The sequence below is a fragment of the Lactuca virosa genome, chromosome 1, assembly GCF_052849685.1.
Source record: "Lactuca virosa cultivar CGN04683 chromosome 1, Lactuca_virosa_CGN04683_v6, whole genome shotgun sequence".
NCBI classification, from domain to species: domain Eukaryota; kingdom Viridiplantae; phylum Streptophyta; class Magnoliopsida; order Asterales; family Asteraceae; genus Lactuca; species Lactuca virosa.
The window spans coordinates 81,756,779-81,780,525 of NC_136426.1; the positions used below are offsets into that span (position 1 = coordinate 81,756,779).

At 31.1% G+C, this 23,747-nt stretch overlaps 1 protein-coding gene across 1 annotated transcript in view; it reads left to right on the forward strand.

The window, feature by feature from the left end:
- Positions 1-17,113, forward strand: part of LOC145148867 (putative receptor-like protein kinase At5g39000) — a 65,220-nt gene extending 48,107 nt beyond the window's left edge. Inside the window, exon 3 of the mRNA XM_079075176.1 lies at positions 17,004-17,113. The gene's annotated coding sequence lies outside the window, so the exon portion shown is untranslated. The remainder of the gene's footprint in view (positions 1-17,003) is intronic.
- The last annotated feature ends 6,634 nt before the right edge of the window (positions 17,114-23,747 follow it).

Here is a 23,747-nt window from a genome sequence, read left to right on the forward strand (position 1 = left end):
TAAGGATTAAATATATCATTCATTATATTTTGGAATTCTGAAGGGGCATTTTTTAGGCCAAATGGCATAACATTCCATTCATATTGTCCAAAAGGAACATTGAAGGCAGTTTTATATCTGTCTTTCTTATCAATCTGTATTTGCCAATATCCTGATTTTAAATCAAATTTTGAAAATATTAAAGAATCATGTAATCGGTCTAATAAATCCTTTTTATTAGGAATAGGATACCTGATCCATTTTAAGACTTTATTAAGGGGTTTATAATTTATAACTAGTCTTGGTATTCCCCTTTCTTGTTCAGAATGTTTATTTACATAAAAGGCAGTGCATGACCATGGACATTTGGAAGGTTGTATTAGTTTTTTATTTAATAAGGAAGTTATTTCTTTTTTACATATATTTAAGTATTCGAAATTCATTTGACAAGGTCTTGCCTTGGTAGGAATCTGTTTTTCATTAAAGTCTTCCTCATAAGGAAGTGTAACTATATGTTTTTTCCTTTCCCAAAAAGCATTAGGATGATCATTACATATTTTCAAAGAGAATTGATTTGTTAAAAATCTAATTTTTTCCCGTAACTTAGGTTGTTCTAGTTGTTCATCTATTTGAACATTTCTGATTTCTTCTTTCAGAAAATTTATTTGGTTTCTTTTTAAATTCAACTCATTGACCCAGATAGAATAAGGGTCCGAGACAAAATTTAGTATAACGGGTTGATTCTTATAAGATCCTATGATTTTATCTTTGTCAATAGTTAGGGGTAATATCATCTCTAAAAAGGGATTTCCTAAGATCATAGTATTATTACTCATATTTTTAATTACCGTGAAATTAATAGGTATACAAACATTTTCTGTACAAATTTTTGCATCTGTTAATTTATATCTAATATCTAATTTAGAACCTGATACTTCTCTTAACGTATGTGTTGATTTTTGAAAATATTTAGTAGGTATTAAACCTTCTCTTATACAATTTAAATCTGCACCACTATCTATTAGGGCAACAAAACTTCTTTGGTAATTATAAGTAATAAATAAATTAATTGTGACATGCCATTTTCTAGATATTACCAATTCCATGGACTGAAGGAAATTGTCATTATTGGTACCAATATCTTGGTTATTTTGTAATTTTTCTAATTTGTTAATTCTTTGATTGCTTATTAGCTGGTCATTTTTTATCTTAGATATATCCTGTTTTAGGTTTTGAATTTCAAGCTGTAAATCTTGTACTGTAGGCGTATTAGCGGAATTTTTATTTCTTCTTTCTTTTAACATATCATGAACGTTTTTCATGGAATATATCTCTTCTTCTTGTGTACTCTGTTCCTTAGTATTTAGATTTTCTATTATTTTTTGCCTGATTTCTGGATCATTTATTTCTTTTAATAAGTTTGCAATATCATTACTAATTACATTTATAGTTAATTCATCTTTGAATTGAGACTGTATTAGGTATAATTGGTGGTCTATGTTACATGAACATTGTTCTGAATTATCACAATTACATTCAATTTCTTCAGATTTTGACGAATAATCAGAATCATATTCTATTATGTTTATATCAGAATCTTCGTCTGAGAGCTCCTCTTCATCTGACGAATTATCTATCAAATTTATTAATTGTATTTTTATATCCTCACTTATATTCATATTATTAATTTGTTTTTTTATTTTTTTATTCCTGTATTTATTAGCATAATGTCCCATTTTCCCGCATGAAAAACAAGTAGGGGGTTTTTTATAATCTTTTCTATTAAATCTTTTTTTAATATGTTTATCTTTTTTATTAGGATCACTATGTTTTCTCTTATAATATTTTTTCTTCTGTTGAAACTCTTTTTTCTGTTTCCTCCTATTGTTATTAGTTTGTATTCCGAATTGATCACAAAATTCTCCCAATTGTCTTTTTTCATTAAGATGTTGGGTTTTAATTTGGTAATTTAGTTTTATTTCACTACATAAGGCTAAACCTTCCTGTATACAAGTTCCTATCAATTTCCCATACGTATAATCTTCATAAGGAATTGTATTATCTATTCTTAGTTGGTTTTTAACTCTTTCAGCAAAAAGATTTGGTAAACCATCTATGAATTTGGATTTCCAGTAAACACTATTACAATCATTAAGTTCCATTACTCTACTTAAGAAAGTGTCCTTATACCATCGAAAAGATGTAAGAGTTTTACAAAATAGTCCATTTAATAGAGTACGGATATTTTCAGAATTATCTGACCATCTTCCTGTAAAATGTTCTATTATGGTACAAGTTAGAGTATAAACTACATTAGGAGTGGTTATTCCATTTTCTGTTTTAACTGTATTAAGAATAGCTTGTTGTGTTTTTTCATCCACATAATTGTCCCACCAGCCTTTTAATTGGCCAGTAAATCCGGCAATTAACATATTAGCCACTTGTTTATCACTATTTCCTGTATTTTTAGCAATTGTACTATACATTAACATTCTATGAATCATGTTATATATTTGTCTTTCAGTATAACCATCTAAATTCCATTCGTAAACATTTTTACCACTATAACTATTATTAATTTCATATTCTTGTTCCTCATGTAGGACATCTTGGGGGCTCGGTCTTGGATAATAATATAATCTTTGAACAGGTTTTCTAGCAAATTTGCTATCATAATTGTTAATTTTGTTTATTTGAGTATTATCTGAATCATTATCTGAGTCTTTATTTATAGTATTAATTTGTAATTTTTTCATTTGTTCTTGCAGAATATCTAGCATATAATCATAATTTTTAAGTTTATAACCAGTAATATTTGGTGGGGGTTGAATAGTAGCATTTATTTGTTGTTTTTTATCTTTTTTCTGTATTATTATATCTTTATTGTTAATGGGTGAATTTATATTTTCTAATTTTTTATGTAAGTCCATTAACTATTCTCCTAATATTATGGAATATAAATTATGGAAATTTAATTGTTGAATCATACTATTAATATGATTGACATCTATTGTAAGAGTCTTTTCTTCAAAAAGTTTTTGGTAAGCCGAAAATTTTATAGTAACATTGTTATTTGTAATGGTAAAAGGGACTTGTGGTGGAAATATACTTGTTATTATTTTGTCTCCCGATAGAGTATAATCTCTTTCTATGTTGTGAATATTATGTAAAAAAGTATAAGCAAACCAAGGAATAAAATGTATAATTTGATTTATAGAGGATAAATATTCATAAAATCTATTTTGTATTTCTTGTAACTCTTCTTTAGAATAATTTTTAAATAACCATTCTTTAAAAAATATCCATTTATTTGAATAAAATTCTTCTGAAATAATTTTTCTTGCCTGAGAACCAGGACTAAAATCTATTTTTTCTTTTAAATCCATTAAACTGTAAAATTCATTTCAGAAGGAGTAGATGCCTCCGCTTCATACACAATATCATCATGTATATTTAAATTGTTTATCTTTCTATTATCAACAGAAGCACGAGTAGAGGGAATTTCTACGTTATAATCTAGTGGTGATATGTATAAATGTGAAGATCTTGCAGATCTTGTTCGTTTTATTAGGTCGTTATTATACTCTATTTCTTTGTTAAACTCAATAGTAACAACGCCATCAGAAGTTTGTATAATACTTTCTATATTATTATTTATTAAAGGTGTAGGTGGTATATTATTTTCTAAAATCCAGTGTTGGGGAAATTTTATTTCCTCCCATTTTATAGCTTTTCTAGTTGTAATTTTTGACACATCAAAATTACTTTCTATTAAAATTGTCTCATTTATAGGTTTATTAACTATCTTACATTTAGGATTCATAGTTTTTAATGGTTTATAATATATACGATAACATATACATATTACTTCTGATCCTGGTAAATAATTATAACCATGAGTTTTGACGTTTAATGTTAAGGCTTGAAAAATATTTTTATCAGATAAAGAAAGCTGTAAATTTGGGTAGACATTAAAATATACCGGTCCATGAGACAAGCTAGATTCTATTATACCCATTAAAGATTGTTTCCAATTTTTATTTCTAGCATCCCTAAGAACTGCTAAAAAACTTTCAGGTAATCCCTGTAGTGTTAATGGTTTAAAAGCAATTTGCACCAAACCAATATGCAAATAATTATAAATATGTTTATATCTATTTATGTCTTGTGGAGTTATTAACTGAACTGTCATGTCATCTTCATTCATAGTTAAATTTTCTTCTGTAGTTTTAACAGTTTGGATAAAACCTAATTCTTCAAAAGTTCCTAATTCATATATAAATTTAGGGTTGATACTAGGAATTGTCCATTTATTAAGAAGGTCTAAATTCTTTGGGACTTCATATTCTTCTATTAACTGATTTTTAATCACCTGCTTATTACTATTTTTGAATCTACTGAATATACTCATGAAGAGTAAAATAAATGAGGTAACATCACATAGTATTCCATGGCTCTGATACCAAAATCAAGCAGGACCATAAACAGATAACAAAATCAAGCAGGACCATAAACAGATAACAAAATTTTTAGAACTTTGAAAAATAAAAACAAAAAGAGTTGGGTGAGATAGGCGAGTCAATGAGTAAAACGCCCTAAAACGGCACAGTGGCCACAAAAGCGGGCTAAAACACGACTTTGCCTTTTTCCACTCCAGACTCTTTTTTTTTTTTTTTTTTTTTTTTTTTTTTTTTATGATTTGCCGATCATGATACTGCTTCCATGATAATACTATGTGATATTATCAAGTTAGCCTTGCATTAGGCTTGAAAATAGAATTAAGTTTAAGAAAGTAAACTGACCAGAAAGGCGAATCCAAAATTGCTGTATCGTAATAAAACTTTGCTTCTCCAAATATAATTCAGACTTTTATTGCAGAGATGTTTTTTACAGAGGAGGGATTACAAGAAAGAAAGAGGAAATTGGCTTTCAGCCTGCCTAAAACATAAGGTAGAGGCTCCTTAAATAGATCAGGAGGACTCAAAAACAAACAAAACCTAAATTATTACATTTAGCATTGGCAGACAACTTTTAAGAAAAGTAGAAATGACTTTTTGTTTGATTCTTCTGGCTTTAATAATGTCTGACGAGTAATTTCCTCTGTCTTCAATAATTCTTGAAGAATATATTCTTCTTTTATTTTGGTCCATCCACCTGTCACCTATAGTCTATTGTGGTGATGTCTTTTTGTTTTTTGAAAGATTCTTTCTTTGCGTGATTGACTCCTCAATCATGTCAATTATACAATCAATTGGGAGTTCACCATCTGGAACTTCTTCATCATCTGGCTGGGATTCCCCTGCTAAGCATGGTGATTGGTCTTGGCTTTGGTTATCAACTGACATATTATCTTGAATATCTTCATTTGAACCTTCATCTGTATCATGTTTTGAAAATCTTTTAAGATTTTCTTTTAATTCAGAACAATATAATCTGAATGACTTGATCATTTCCTCTTTGGTTAAATTAACTTTTTGAGGAGTTGAGGGGGTCACTGCTGTTGAGGAGGCTATTTCCGAAAAGAGTTTTTGGTCTTGGTATTTCTTAATTTGTTGATTGATATGATCAATTGTTTCCTGAGCATTAAGGGTTTTTGTTTCTGGATTCTTTTGAAGCATTTTAGGCCAAAATTTGGTAAAGTATGACCTTTGTAGGGAAGGAAATTTAGAGGGGGTATAATCCACATATGGGGACCATTTCCAGATCCAAGGAATAGAAAATTCCATGAAAAAATGCATAGAAGATATTACTTCCAATCCTTCTGATTTCAAGGGTATAACTTGGTCTCGGTATCTTGGAGAGACAGGTAACCATTCCCCATATAATTTTCTGAATGGTTCCTCAGGGAGGATATCTATACTCGGGCCGTATGAGATCCACCAATTAGTAAACCAATTTGGTATATCTCTGTTTTGGTTATAAACCTTTTCACATACTTTAAAAAACCAAGTATGCTTTCTCTGAGGATTTTCATATAAAAAGGCTTTATGAAAGCTTTCAATATAATCCCAATATGTAAATTTCATTGGTATTTTTGAAGGAGGGATTAAAAATTCTTTTTCCTTTAGGGTACTTAAACCCCATTCCTCAGGTGATATGATCTTTTTGATAATAGCTTTACTAAAATTGTAAACACTGGTATTACCTCCGGATGTAAAATGAGAAAATTCAACTGATCCGGTTATTTTCAAAATATTTTCATAATATAATCTTTGTTTGTAAGAATATCCAGCGTATGTCGCTGTATCCAAGTATCTGGTCATTAAAAACCATGGATCGTCATTATTCTCAAAATAAAGCATTATATCTTTATGTTCCAAAATAATAATATTATCTCTATGAGGTGATTCCTTATATTCAAAATTATCGTTGATGGTTTCACCATCTGTGATCATTTGAGCGAGAGTGGGAGTATTTTCCCTTTTTGATTCCAAAAATGCTTTAAACTCCTCATATAATGGGCTTCCAGGAACTGGAAGAGATTGATCATTTGTTTGTGATGAATTTCCAGTTTTATAAGAACTGCTTGAAGCCGTAGGATTTCCCCGACCTCTATGATAACCACCTCTATATGAAGGATGGCCTCTTCCGCGATTGGGATTCATCCTGCAAATGGAAATGTTAATTTAAGAGTAATAAGAGTTTGTTTTCAAGATTCTTGAGTTGGATCCTTAATCCTATCAGTCTTAAATTAATTCCTGTCTTACTAGAATATGGTTCATTTGCTAAGTTGGCCAGTTCAACATCTGCCTTATTAATTAAATTTTTTATATTAGTAATTTCATGTGATAACTGTCTTAGCTGGTGATAACTCATTTAGGAATTCTCTAGTTAAAAAATCGGGAAGACTATTATCACTTCCTTTTTTATATTGTATTTCAAAATCAAAACATGCTAATGTAGCTTGCCACCTAGTAAACATTTGTTTAGAAACATCATGTTTAAAGTCTTTATTAAACATGAATTTAGCTGCCTGACAATCTGTTTTGATAATAAAATGTTGATTATATAAATCATCTTGAAATTTGAGAATACATTTTACCAATGCCAAAATTTCTTTAGCAGTAGTAGAATAATTTTTTTGACTAGGAGTCCATTTCCCAGAATGAAATCTGACTAAGAATTCTTGCTTACTGTTAGGGTGGATTTGTTTTAAAATTCCTCCAAACCCTATTTCAGAGGCATCGGTTTCTACTATTTTTTCCCAATTAGGATTAGCTAAAGATAAACATGGTAGACTTTTAACTTTGTCTTTTATTCTTTTAACTGCCTGAGTATGATCATTAGTCCAAGCACAAGGATTCTTTTTCAATCTGTCGTATAAAATTGCACTATCTGCTGATAAATCTTTATAAAAAGGCGATATATAATTTAGGCTACCTAAGAATCTTTGTAGCTGAGTTTTATCCTTTATTTCATCTGGAAATTTCGCAGCAAAGTCTATACTTCTTTGTATAGGAATAATTTGTCCTTTTTCAATATTATGTCCTAAAAATCTTACCTTTGTTTGGAATAAGGACATTTTAGATTGTGATATTACTAAACCATTGTTTACTATTATTTTTTCAAAAGTATGCAAGTGACCAAAATGTTCTTGAATATCCTTTGAAAAGACTAAGATATCATCTATATATACAATAATGAAATTGCTATAAGGATTAAATATATCATTCATTATATTTTGGAATTCTGAAGGGGCATTTTTTAGGCCAAATGGCATAACATTCCATTCATATTGTCCAAAAGGAACATTGAAGGCAGTTTTATATCTGTCTTTCTTATCAATCTGTATTTGCCAATATCCTGATTTTAAATCAAATTTTGAAAATATTAAAGAATCATGTAATCGGTCTAATAAATCCTTTTTATTAGGAATAGGATACCTGATCCATTTTAAGACTTTATTAAGGGGTTTATAATTTATAACTAGTCTTGGTATTCCCCTTTCTTGTTCAGAATGTTTATTTACATAAAAGGCAGTGCATGACCATGGACATTTGGAAGGTTGTATTAGTTTTTTATTTAATAAGGAAGTTATTTCTTTTTTACATATATTTAAGTATTCGAAATTCATTTGACAAGGTCTTGCCTTGGTAGGAATCTGTTTTTCATTAAAGTCTTCCTCATAAGGAAGTGTAACTATATGTTTTTTCCTTTCCCAAAAAGCATTAGGATGATCATTACATATTTTCAAAGAGAATTGATTTGTTAAAAATCTAATTTTTTCCCGTAACTTAGGTTGTTCTAGTTGTTCATCTATTTGAACATTTCTGATTTCTTCTTTCAGAAAATTTATTTGGTTTCTTTTTAAATTCAACTCATTGACCCAGATAGAATAAGGGTCCGAGACAAAATTTAGTATAACGGGTTGATTCTTATAAGATCCTATGATTTTATCTTTGTCAATAGTTAGGGGTAATATCATCTCTAAAAAGGGATTTCCTAAGATCATAGTATTATTACTCATATTTTTAATTACCGTGAAATTAATAGGTATACAAACATTTTCTGTACAAATTTTTGCATCTGTTAATTTATATCTAATATCTAATTTAGAACCTGATACTTCTCTTAACGTATGTGTTGATTTTTGAAAATATTTAGTAGGTATTAAACCTTCTCTTATACAATTTAAATCTGCACCACTATCTATTAGGGCAACAAAACTTCTTTGGTAATTATAAGTAATAAATAAATTAATTGTGACATGCCATTTTCTAGATATTACCAATTCCATGGACTGAAGGAAATTGTCATTACTGGTACCAATATCTTGGTTATTTTGTAATTTTTCTAATTTGTTAATTCTTTGATTGCTTATTAGCTGGTCATTTTTTATCTTAGATATATCCTGTTTTAGGTTTTGAATTTCAAGCTGTAAATCTTGTACTGTAGGCGTATTAGCGGAATTTTTATTTCTTCTTTCTTTTAACATATCATGAACGTTTTTCATGGAATATATCCCTTCTTCTTGTGTACTCTGTTCCTTAGTATTTAGATTTTCTATTATTTTTTGCCTGATTTCTGGATCATTTATTTCTTTTAATAAGTTTGCAATATCATTACTAATTACATTTATAGTTAATTCATCTTTGAATTGAGACTGTATTAGGTATAATTGGTGGTCTATGTTACATGAACATTGTTCTGAATTATCACAATTACATTCAATTTCTTCAGATTTTGACGAATAATCAGAATCATATTCTATTATGTTTATATCAGAATCTTCGTCTGAGAGCTCCTCTTCATCTGACGAATTATCTATCAAATTTATTAATTGTATTTTTATATCCTCACTTATATTCATATTATTAATTTGTTTTTTTATTTTTTTATTCCTGCATTATTTAGCATAATGTCCCATTTTCCCGCATGAAAAACAAGTAGGGGGTTTTTTATAATCTTTTCTATTAAATCTTTTTTTAATATGTTTATCTTTTTTATTAGGATCACTATGTTTTCTCTTATAATATTTTTTCTTCTGTTGAAACTCTTTTTTCTGTTTCCTCCTATTGTTATTAGTTTCTATTCCGAATTGATCACAAAATTCTCCCAATTGTCTTTTTTCATTAAGATGTTGGGTTTTAATTTGGTAATTTAGTTTTATTTCACTACATAAGGCTAAACCTTCCTGTATACAAGTTCCTATCAATTTCCCATACGTATAATCTTCATAAGGAATTGTATTATCTATTCTTAGTTGGTTTTTAACTCTTTCAGCAAAAAGATTTGGTAAACCATCTATGAATTTGGATTTCCAGTAAACACTATTACAATCATTAAGTTCCATTACTCTACTTAAGAAAGTGTCCTTATACCATCGAAAAGATGTAAGAGTTTTACAAAATAGTCCATTTAATAGAGTACGGATATTTTCAGAATTATCTGACCATCTTCCTGTAAAATGTTCTATTATGGTACAAGTTAGAGTATAAACTACATTAGGAGTGGTTATTCCATTTTCTGTTTTAACTGTATTAAGAATAGCTTGTTGTGTTTTTTCATCCACATAATTGTCCCACCAGCCTTTTAATTGTTTTTCATGCGGGAAAATGGGACATTATGCTAATAAATGCAGGAATAAAAAAATAAAAAAACAAATTAATAATATGAATATAAGTGAGGATATAAAAATACAATTAATAAATTTGATAGATAATTCGTCAGATGAAGAGGAGCTCTCAGACGAAGATTCTGATATAAACATAATAGAATATGATTCTGATTATTCGTCAAAATCTGAAGAAATTGAATGTAATTGTGATAATTCAGAACAATGTTCATGTAACATAGACCACCAATTATACCTAATACAGTCTCAATTCAAAGATGAATTAACTATAAATGTAATTAGTAATGATATTGCAAACTTATTAAAAGAAATAAATGATCCAGAAATCAGGCAAAAAATAATAGAAAATCTAAATACTAAGGAACAGAGTACACAAGAAGAAGGGATATATTCCATGAAAAACGTTCATGATATGTTAAAAGAAAGAAGAAATAAAAATTCCGCTAATACGCCTACAGTACAAGATTTACAGCTTGAAATTCAAAACCTAAAACAGGATATATCTAAGATAAAAAATGACCAGCTACTAAGCAATCAAAGAATTAACAAATTAGAAAAATTACAAAATAACCAAGATATTGGTACCAGTAATGACAATTTCCTTCAGTCCATGGAATTGGTAATATCTAGAAAATGGCATGTCACAATTAATTTATTTATTACTTATAATTACCAAAGAAGTTTTGTTGCCCTAATAGATAGTGGTGCAGATTTAAATTGTATAAGAGAAGGTTTAATACCTACTAAATATTTTCAAAAATCAACACATACGTTAAGAGAAGTATCAGGTTCTAAATTAGATATTAGATATAAATTAACAGATGCAAAAATTTGTACAGAAAATGTTTGTATACCTATTAATTTCACGGTAATTAAAAATATGAGTAATAATACTATGATCTTAGGAAATCCCTTTTTAGAGATGATATTACCCCTAACTATTGACAAAGATAAAATCATAGGATCTTATAAGAATCAACCCGTTATACTAAATTTTGTCTCGGACCCTTATTCTATCTGGGTCAATGAGTTGAATTTAAAAAGAAACCAAATAAATTTTCTGAAAGAAGAAATCAGAAATGTTCAAATAGATGAACAACTAGAACAACCTAAGTTACGGGAAAAAATTAGATTTTTAACAAATCAATTCTCTTTGAAAATATGTAATGATCATCCTAATGCTTTTTGGGAAAGGAAAAAACATATAGTTACACTTCCTTATGAGGAAGACTTTAATGAAAAACAGATTCCTACCAAGGCAAGACCTTGTCAAATGAATTTCGAATACTTAAATATATGTAAAAAAGAAATAACTTCCTTATTAAATAAAAAACTAATACAACCTTCCAAATCTCCATGGTCATGCACTGCCTTTTATGTAAATAAACATTCTGAACAAGAAAGGGGAATACCAAGACTAGTTATAAATTATAAACCCCTTAATAAAGTCTTAAAATGGATCAGGTATCCTATTCCTAATAAAAAGGATTTATTAGACCGATTACATGATTCTTTAATATTTTCAAAATTTGATTTAAAATCAGGATATTGGCAAATACAGATTGATAAGAAAGACAGATATAAAACTGCCTTCAATGTTCCTTTTGGACAATATGAATGGAATGTTATGCCATTTGGCCTAAAAAATGCCCCTTCAGAATTCCAAAATATAATGAATGATATATTTAATCCTTATAGCAATTTCATTATTGTATATATAGATGATATCTTAGTCTTTTCAAAGGATATTCAAGAACATTTTGGTCACTTGCATACTTTTGAAAAAATAATAGTAAACAATGGTTTAGTAATATCACAATCTAAAATGTCCTTATTCCAAACAAAGGTAAGATTTTTAGGACATAATATTGAAAAAGGACAAATTATTCCTATACAAAGAAGTATAGACTTTGCTGCGAAATTTCCAGATGAAATAAAGGATAAAACTCAGCTACAAAGATTCTTAGGTAGCCTAAATTATATATCGCCTTTTTATAAGGATTTATCAGCAGATAGTGCAATTTTATACGACAGATTGAAAAAGAATCCTTGTGTTTGGACTAATGATCATACTCAGGCAGTTAAAAGAATAAAAGACAAAGTTAAAAGTCTACCATGTTTATCTTTAGCTAATCCTAAATGGGAAAAAATAGTAGAAACCGATGCCTCTGAAATAGGGTTTGGAGGAATTTTAAAACAAATCCACCCTAACAGTAAGCAAGAATTCTTAGTCAGATTTCATTCTGGGAAATGGACTCCTAGTCAAAAAAATTATTCTACTACTGCTAAAGAAATTTTGGCATTGGTAAAATGTATTCTCAAATTTCAAGATGATTTATATAATCAACATTTTATTATGAAAACAGATTGTCAGGCAGCTAAATTCATGTTTAATAAAGACTTTAAACATGATGTTTCTAAACAAATGTTTACTAGGTGGCAAGCTACATTAGCATGTTTTGATTTTGAAATACAATATAAAAAAGGAAGTGATAATAGTCTTCCCGATTTTTTAACTAGAGAATTCCTAAATGAGTTATCACCAGCTAAGACAGTTATCACATGAAATTACTAATATAAAAAATTTAATTAATAAGGCAGATGTTGAACTGGCCAACTTAGCAAATGAACCATATTCTAGTAAGACAGGAATTAATTTAAGACTGATAGGATTAAGGATCCAACTCAAGAATCTTGAAAACAAACTCTTATTACTCTTAAATTAACATTTCCATTTGCAGGATGAATCCCAATCGCGGAAGAGGCCATCCTTCATATAGAGGTGGTTATCATAGAGGTCGGGGAAATCCTACGGCTTCAAGCAGTTCTTATAAAACTGGAAATTCATCACAAACAAATGATCAATCTCTTCCAGTTCCTGGAAGCCCATTATATGAGGAGTTTAAAGCATTTTTGGAATCAAAAAGGGAAAATACTCCCACTCTCGCTCAAATGATCACAGATGGTGAAACCATCAACGATAATTTTGAATATAAGGAATCACCTCATAGAGATAATATTATTATTTTGGAACATAAAGATATAATGCTTTATTTTGAGAATAATGACGATCCATGGTTTTTAATGACCAGATACTTGGATACAGCGACATACGCTGGATATTCTTACAAACAAAGATTATATTATGAAAATATTTTGAAAATAACCGGATCAGTTGAATTTTCTCATTTTACATCCGGAGGTAATACCAGTGTTTACAATTTTAGTAAAGCTATTATCAAAAAGATCATATCACCTGAGGAATGGGGTTTAAGTACCCTAAAGGAAAAAGAATTTTTAATCCCTCCTTCAAAAATACCAATGAAATTTACATATTGGGATTATATTGAAAGCTTTCATAAAGCCTTTTTATATGAAAATCCTCAGAGAAAGCATACTTGGTTTTTTAAAGTATGTGAAAAGGTTTATAACCAAAACAGAGATATACCAAATTGGTTTACTAATTGGTGGATCTCATACGGCCCGAGTATAGATATCCTCCCTGAGGAACCATTCAGAAAATTATATGGGGAATGGTTACCTGTCTCTCCAAGATACCGAGACCAAGTTATACCCTTGAAATCAGAAGGATTGGAAGTAATATCTTCTATGCATTTTTTCATGGAATTTTCTATTCCTTGGATCTGGAAATGGTCCCCATATGTGGATTATACCCCCTCTAAATTTCCTTCCCTACAAATGTCATACTTTACCAAATTTTGGCCTAAAATGCTTCAAAAGAATCCAGAAACAAAAACCCTTAATGCTCAGGAAACAATTGATCATATCAATCAACAAATTAAGAAATACCAAGACCAAAAACTCTTTTCGGAAATAGCCTCCTCAACAGCAGTGACCCCCTCAACTCCTCAAAAAGTTAATTTAACCAAAGAGGAAATGATCAAGTCATTCAGATTATATTGTTCTGAATTAAAAGAAAATCTTAAAAGATTTTCAAAACATGATACAGATGAAGGTTCAAATGAAGATATTCAAGATAATATGTCAGTTGATAACCAAAGCCAAGGCCAATCACCATGCTTAGCAGGGGAATCCCAGCCAGATGATGAAGAAGTTCCAGATGGTGAACTCCCAATTGATTGTATAATTGACATGATTGAGGAGTCAATCACGCAAAGAAAGAATCTTTCAAAAAACAAAAAGACATCACCACAATAGACTATAGGTGACAGGTGGATGGACCAAAATAAAAGAAGAATATATTCTTCAAGAATTATTGAAGACAGAGGAAATTACTCGTCAGACATTATTAAAGCCAGAAGAATCAAACAAAAAGTCATTTCTACTTTTCTTAAAAGTTGTCTGCCAATGCTAAATGTAATAATTTAGGTTTTGTTTGTTTTTGAGTCCTCCTGATCTATTTAAGGAGCCTCTACCTTATGTTATAGGCAGGCTGAAAGCCAATTTCCTCTTTCTTTCTTGTAATCTCTCCTCTGTAAAAAACATCTCTGCAATAAAAGTCTGAATTATATTTGGAGAAGCAAAGTTTTATTACGATACAACAATTTTGGATTCGCCTTTCTGGTCAGTTTACTTTCTTAAACTTAATTCTATTTTCAAGCCTAATGCAAGGCTAACTTGATAATATCACATAGTATTATCATGGAAGCAGTATCATGATCGGCAAATCATAAAAAAAAAAAAAAAAAAAAAAAAAAAAAAAAGAGTCTGGAATGGAAAAAGGCAAAGTCGTGTTTTAGCCCGCTTTTGTGGCCACTGTGCCGTTTTAGCGCGTTTTACTCATTGACTCGCCTATCTCACCCAACTCTTTTTGTTTTTATTTTTCAAAGTTCTAAAAATTTTGTTATCTGTTTATGGTCCTGCTTGATTTTGTTATCTGTTTATGGTCCTGCTTGATTTTGGTATCAGAGCCATGGAATACTATGTGATGTTACCTCATTTATTTTACTCTTCATGAGTATATTCAGTAGATTCAAAAATAGTAATAAGCAGGTGATTAAAAATCAGTTAATAGAAGAATATGAAGTCCCAAAGAATTTAGACCTTCTTAATAAATGGACAATTCCTAGTATCAACCCTAAATTTATATATGAATTAGGAACTTTTGAAGAATTAGGTTTTATCCAAACTGTTAAAACTACAGAAGAAAATTTAACTATGAATGAAGATGACATGACAGTTCAGTTAATAACTCCACAAGACATAAATAGATATAAACATATTTATAATTATTTGCATATTGGTTTGGTGCAAATTGCTTTTAAACCATTAACACTACAGGGATTACCTAAAAGTTTTTTAGCAGTTCTTAGGGATGCTAGAAATAAAAATTGGAAACAATCTTTAATGGGTATAATAGAATCTAGCTTGTCTCATGGACCGGTATATTTTAATGTCTACCCAAATTTACAGCTTTCTTTATCTGATAAAAATATTTTTCAAGCCTTAACATTAAACGTCAAAACTCATGGTTATAATTATTTACCAGGATCAGAAGTAATATGTATATGTTATCGTATATATTATAAACCATTAAAAACTATGAATCCTAAATGTAAGATAGTTAATAAACCTATAAATGAGACAATTTTAATAGAAAGTAATTTTGATGTGTCAAAAATTACAACTAGAAAAGCTATAAAATGGGAGGAAATAAAATTTCCCCAACACTGGATTTTAGAAAATAATATACCACCTACACCTTTAATAAATAATAATATAGAAAGTATTATACAAACTTCTGATGGCGTTGTTACTATTGAGTTTAACAAAGAAATAGAGTATAATAACGACCTAATAAAACGAACAAGATCTGCAAGATCTTCACATTTATACATATCACCACTAGATTATAACGTAGAAATTCCCTCTACTCGTGCTTCTGTTGATAATAGAAAGATAAACAATTTAAATATACATGATGATATTGTGTATGAAGCGGAGGCATCTACTCCTTCTGAAATGAATTTTACAGTTTAATGGATTTAAAAGAAAAAATAGATTTTAGTCCTGGTTCTCAGGCAAGAAAAATTATTTCAGAAGAATTTTATTCAAATAAATGGATATTTTTTAAAGAATGGTTATTTAAAAATTATTCTAAAGAAGAGTTACAAGAAATACAAAATAGATTTTATGAATATTTATCCTCTATAAATCAAATTATACATTTTATTCCTTGGTTTGCTTATACTTTTTTACATAATATTCACAACATAGAAAGAGATTATACTCTATCGGGAGACAAAATAATAACAAGTATATTTCCACCCCAAGTCCCTTTTACCATTACAAATAACAATGTTACTATAAAATTTTCGGCTTACAAAAAACTTTTTGAAGAAAAGACTAAGATATCATCTAATAAAAAAATATTTATTAATATATATATTGTATATATTAAAAATAACATTTATTAGTAAATAATAATTTAATAAAAATAAAAAGAAGATATATAGAAATGGTCTTTGTAGTTTGGTTGCAGAAATGGTCCCTGAGGGTAAAATAGTCATTTTAAAAAATTTAACAGCCAAACTGTTAAAAGTTAACGGACGAGGGACCAAAACCACAACAAAACATGTTGAACAGGACCAATTCTACAATTTTTTGAAGGTTTGGACCTTAGCCACATATGAGAAACCATAAGGACTATTTTTACAATTTTTTCTTTTCTCTAGATACAGTCGAACAAGTTTTAAACTTGTAGGTTTGTTCCTTTTGGCCTAGTTTGGTTGTGCAATTGGTCCTCGTTCCAAATTAAAAAGATTATTATATCCCTTCAATCTAATTTATATAATTTTTAACATTTGTTAATATCTATTCACTATTAAAATAAAAAAAGACCTACCCATACCCACTGATATCGCAATAATTATACATATATTTCGAGCGATATTTATGTATTTTTAGCTATATTTTGGTATGATTTAAGATAAAAGGTACTTATAAAGTTTGAAATTCCATTTTACAGCTAAAAATCATTTCTGAAGAAAAAGGAGAAGAAAATGTGCAAAAATCCGCAAAAAGAAGTGAAAGAAATTACACGAAGAAAAACTAGATCAAAAAGTCAAAGAATTCAAAGATAGTCGCGTTGGAAAGACGAGAAAACAAAATAAAAATATAAAAAAAAAGAATTTAAATTAATTAATGAGGTTTAATTAAAATAAATTATTGGGAATTAATTATTTAATTTCTAAATAATTTAGATTAATTAAATTAATTTAATTTAATTTAAATTGGAAAAAGAAAAAAAAATAGAAAAGAAACAAAAATCTAGCCCAAACCCGGAAGCCCAAAGGTCTGATCCGTTCTCGCAGCCCAGATCCGGAAGAACCCGAACCGAATCCGAAAACCGACCCGCAACCATTTCGTCTCACATGAAGATCCGCGCCTTAACCTGGTTTCCGACCCGACCCAGAGCTCCGACCCACTTTGGATCCGCGTGTTTCTTCGTTGGTGACGTCATTTGTGACGTCATAGCACCCGATCCATGCCCAACTCCATACCCGTCCGCCCCGAGAATCCGATCCGTTTCCTCTCACATAAGGTCCGCGTGTCGACCCGATTCCGACCCGATTTCAGACCCAAGTCCGATACGGTACTGCTCAGTGCTAAACGACGTCGTTTTATGCTCCAGATTTGCCAATTCCGATTCCATTCCATTTTTAACCATTTTTTCTCCACTTTTTCCTATTTTAAACCCATTCCTTTCCATCCAATACTCAATAATTCACCACCTTTAAACTTTCCAACCTTTTATTCCCATCTTTTTAATTCTTTTGAATTCTTTTTCATTAGATCCAATCTCAATTTATTTCTTTTTGGTATTTAATTCTCCCAATTTTTACTATAAATACCACCATTTTTCACCAAAAAAAAGGAGGAAAGAAAAGAGAAGACATTGCAATTATGCATTTTGATACACAAATTTCTTCCAACCTTTGAACCAATTTTCTACAATTGGGGATTCAAGAGTCAAAGAGCTAAGGAATTGAAGATTGCAGTGGCATTAGGGACTACATCGGGTTTGTTTTATCGAAATGTTTAACATTCTCAATATGTTTTCTATGTATGTTGTAACTTTAATTATGGGCTAAATTCCCTTTGCTTTCACTTGGATAATGAAACCTTGAAAATATGATTTGATTTATATTATTCGGATATTAATTGTTATTTATTTTATCATGCATATTTGATCATTTATTTTTATACGTTGAATTTTTGTAATTAATTTTCCTATAACTAAGTTAATATTTTTAAAGGATCAATTTAAATATATTATCTTGAATCATAAATTTTTCATGACCATTGATATTTATGACTAGTGATGGACAAAATCCTAGGATTAGGCAAAATAAAATACTAAAAATTTAACATGTATATTTTGTATCGTATGACCAACTTACGATTCCTATTAATTTTACTACCACTAAAATTAATAGTTTGATCAAATGTTTGCATGATACGAATTAATTATTGTTAATAAAATTGTTAATTGCATGACAATTGTTTTTAATTATTTTTATTATCAAAACGGTAAAAAATTAGATCATGATTTTTAACCAATTTTAGAAATCGGTAAATAACTAATAATATCCATTGCACTTAATATAAATCATTCATTACTAAAAGGTGGAATTAAATCTAAGTGAAAGCATCCTTATCATTCTTGATTCTTAAAAACCAATTCTTGTTCTATATTTATTTTTACACTTTAATCGTTAAAATTCTCATTATTTGTCTTGTTACTAAAAATTCCCCCAAGTTACTTATCTTTTAAGTTAATTAGCGACAAATAATCTAAACGTAAATCATACTCGTTTCCCCAAGTGTTCGACATCCGTTCTTACCATTGCTATATTACAACTCAATTAGGTACACTTGCCTAAGTCGTGTAGTAAATTCTAGCATCGGTAATTTCAACCCTATAAATTTAAGACTAGATAAATTTCACATCACCCACCCATCCAGCCCGCCTCTTTCATGACCTCCCTCCCTCCCTTTGTCTTCTTGGGCAACCCCCTCACTGTCTAATATTCTTTGGCGACCTTGTTTTACTCCTTGTTCTCCTCAATCGATTATTATACTCACTTTTGGTAATACATAATTGGGAAAATGACACAAATGCCTTACGAACTTTTTAGGGTTTACCCGTTGAGTCCCTACAGTTTTTGTCGGGCTTTATGGGTCCCTAAACTAGGATACGACCTGTTCTTTCAGTCTCTATCAACCTGTAATAGCCGGTTCAGTGACCTTTTAGACCAAAAAAAAAACTCACATTAGCCAAAAAAATAAGTTTTGGGATCAATTCGTACCAAAAAAATTCTCCTTTTATTCTAAAGTCAATTTACACTCAATTCGTACCCTCCCAAGAAATCGATCGCTACTCTTCTTTTCGTATTCACCCTCGATCGTCACACACACACTCACCGAAGATTACAACCCTCGTCTCCTTCTAATCGATTCTAGATCACAACCCCTTCCACTATTTCCTTTGATTTGATTTCAGCTCTTCAAGGAATTGACCCCTCCTTCCTTCTTCTCTGTTCAAAATCGCACAAGATACCTCTCCTTCTCCATTCGAGTTGTAGGTTTGATGGATGCGAGGTTGAGAAGGATGCGTGGGTTTGATGAGGTTCACAGAGAAAACGAGAGTTAATCTTTTTTTCTTCGATTTACAGGTGATTGGTTATGGTGGCTGACTAGTAGTTTTTGTGGGTTATGGGTGCCCCGATGTTGGCTTATTTCATGAGACAAAGGGGAGGAATAAGGGTGTTTCGATTGGGCTGTTGTGATATAGATTCCATGGTGATTAAGGTGGGTTGTGGTGGTTATAATGGCTGAATAAAATGTTGATGAGCAGTTGGTTCCCAAACTTATTTTTTTGGCTTTATAGGGGCACAATGTGAGTTTTTTTGGTCTAAAAGGTAACCGACTATTACAGATTGACAGGGACTAAAAGAGCATGTCATATCCTAGTTTAGGGACCCATAGAGCCTAACAAAAACTTTAGGGACTCAACGGGTAAACCCTAAAAGTTCGTAGGACATTTGTGTCATTTTCCCAATGTAATTAAAAGACAACAAAATGATGTTTTACTATCATTTTTAATAAAGTTATTAGTTTGAAACATGCAAAGATGTAGTCCCAAATTTTTTTGATTTAATAATAGATAAAATTGTAATTTTCCATATCATCCAAACATTTGAAATAAACCAATGTATCAATTTGTCATAAATCAGAGTAAGACATCATAACAAAATCCCAATGGTGTGTGCATGTGACATCCCCTAATTCACGGTCATTTTAAAAATTTGATTTATGCTTATTTTCAAATCAGAGAATCTTTTTAAAGAAAAATATTGCGGAATTTGTTCCAAGAAAAACATGATAAATATGTTATCAAAGTATTTCCGAAGAAATGTATTTTTATTCATTTTCAAAACATTGGGATGCCATCGTCAATACAGAAACATAAGCATAAACATATTCATTTACACTACTTTAAATCTCTCAGTGTAAAGTAGCTTCATATCGACACCTGTGATACAAATAAACTTGAGTGGGTCAGGTTGGAAAACCTGGTGAGTACATAGAGTTTTCAACCCACATTAATATAATTATGTTTAATCATTAAACAATCAACCCAATTACCCATCCCCATTATCTTCTTTATTTCTTAAGGATCTACCCTAAAAATCATTTATCATCTACTCATTCAGTCCTAAGGAGTAGGCACGAAGTCCATCGTTGCCAATGACACATCTGTCAATATTATCTATTAAGCACAGCTGCCAATATTATCATTTAGGCACTGCTGCCAGAATTGTGATATTCTCTATTAGGCGCAGTTGACAGGGTTATGATGTTCTCTGTTAGGCGCAACTGCCTATACTATCCTTAGAGCGCAGCTGCTAGGATGTTTAGAGTACATCGTAGATCAAAAACATCTACAGGTTGTGGCGCAGCTGCCAATGCTCATCTATAGGGTGCTAGGTCCATTGCGGCCAATGTTCACCTATAGGGCACTATGTCCATACTGCCAATGTTCCTCTATATCAACTTTCATCCGTCATCATTCATCTACCCATGCTTTGCCCAACATATTTTGTAGATATAAAATACATATACAGTTTAAATCATTTAAAACATGTATAAAATCGTTCATCCAACATAGATAGCAGGTATACAGATAATATGCACACATAGCACGTAATTATATAAAATACTTCATATATATGTGTAAGATGAAAGTAACTATGCACTTACTTGTCAAAGTGATGATTCCAAACTCGAACAGCGCTTCGCTTCTAACGATTCTATTTTCCTTCGACGAAACCTAGCATTATTATCGCTAAGTTTTAGTCTAATCTTTATTGCGACTAATTATTAGTCTAGATTCATCATTAACTCAAAGTCTACTTCATGATCTATCAAGTAAGGAACAACCAGGTAGGATCATATCGGAGGTAGGGTCCGTTTGGTATACGAAGTATGCTGTTTTGAAATCCCACTTTAAACACCTCACTAAATCTATGTCTAGACATCATCCCTGTAAGTAGATCAATTAGTATAATGACTTTGAATCATTGATAAATCTTATTTATTGGTTCATAATAATGATATTGTATTTAAACATAAGCTATATTTAAAGTAGGGTAGACATAACTCACTTATATTGGAGTTTAGCGAAGAACCGGACTCTGTGCGGGTAGAACTCCTGAGCCGAAAGCTCTTCTTCTCGGGGCCTTCTGGCGCTCCGGGACTCGCCAATAACTCCTAAGAAAGGCTAGAGAAAAGCCTTGAGGCTTTGGGGTATTTGGGAGAGAAGTTGAGAAAATGTGTGAAGAAAAATGAGGAAAAACACCTCTATTTATAGGCTGTCAGCGCCGAGTATGCTGAGCGTACTCAAGAATTACGCTGAGCATAATGGGTTTTTATGGGTTACGCTAGGTGTACTCAAAATTATGTTGGGCGTAATGTGCCACGTGTCGTGATCTCATGCAAAGCCGTGGGGAAGAAGGTGCGGCTCAGATTGCGCCACGTGTCACTCGCTGGTTACTCTAGAAACTAACTATCTTCTAAAATCCATAATTTTGCATACGAGATCCGTTTTTGACGTTATTTATATCCACGCGTAGGTATTGACAAGATCTATAACTCTCCTTTTGACTCCGTCGGCTAATTCTCGGCCAATTTTAAATTTAACAGTATGAGAAGATTACACTGTTAAATGACAGTGTAGAATTCATAACTTCTACATACGGATTCCGTTATCGTCTGTCTTTTTATCGTTGAGCTCTTATTAATGAGATCTTCAATTCTCATTTAGGTTGCGTTGGCCAAAAATCGATCGATCTAAAATTCGAATTTCAGGCTGTGCACTGCTATGCCAAATGTTAGAAAAATCATAACTTCCTCATACAAAGTCAGATTTGGGCGTTCTTTTTATGTATGTTCTCAGTTTAACGTATACTACAACTTTCATTTAGATCTCTAAGGCTAAATAGTAGTTTGTCAAAAACTCACGTTTTACGATTCCCGGTGTCGTGCCGGTATTGTCGTAAAACTTCGACAGATCATAACTTCTTCGTTATAACTCGGATTTCGGCGTTCTTTATATGTACAGAACCCTTGTGACATATACTATAACTTCGTTAAGATTATTTACTCTAAATAATCTTCTATCAAAAAGTCATTTTTGACGCTCATTGTCTCTAAATTGACTAGCCCGAATTTGCGGACGTTACAGTGCGATGCAGTCATCCCGAGCTCTTCCCCTTGGAACTAGAAGTACCTGAAACATAAACTGAAAACTGTAATCACAAAGCTTAGTGAGTTCCCCCAAAATACCACATACCAAACATACAGTAAATATACAGTGGGCCCCGCCTGGTCATCGAGCTAAGTTCGGAAAGCATATAAACACATACACATGTAATATACATAGCATACAGATAGTCATCGGGCACCGCCCGACATCGGACCTTAGTCCAATAGCATAAAACATAGGTACATGCAAGAGTCACAAAGACAACTAGCATTCTATCAATATAACATAAACATGGGCCGACATTGGTGCCTTCGACCCTCTAAAAATGGTAAGGAAACTCACCTTGAATGCTGAATGATAACTGGATAAATTCCTGCCCCCGGAAATCAGCTCTACACAACCCCTAAGCTGAAACAATGCCATAGATACCGATCAATATTTCAAAACCCCTTAAAGGTCAAACTTGGTCAAAGTCAGTCAAAGTCAACGCTCTGAGTTGACTCAACTCGCCGAGTTATCCTTAAACTCGCTGAGTTCCATCAAACAACAGAATTGCGAAATGTCGATCTAACTCGCCGAGTTGTCCTTCAACTCGCCGAGTTTCCCCTTCTGTCAGTAGGATCGGGAAAACCCAACCCAACTCGCCGAGTTCACCTATGAACTCACCGAGTTCTTCAGTCAGCAAGTCCACTTAATCTGTTAAGTCATTATACTCCAAACTAAAAGCTCTACCATTCAGATCCCAGCTGAAATAACGTCTAGAAGGGTAAAGTTTTCAACTTTACCCTTAAGAATCATCCAAATAGGTTTAAAACTCAAACCCTAAGCTTACGAGGTTAAGGGCTTAATAAAAAAATCACCAAGTCATCAAGATAAAGCTCATAGATGTAGATCTGGACCTTAAAGGCTGAAATGTCACGTAAAGTTTCCAACTTTACTCAC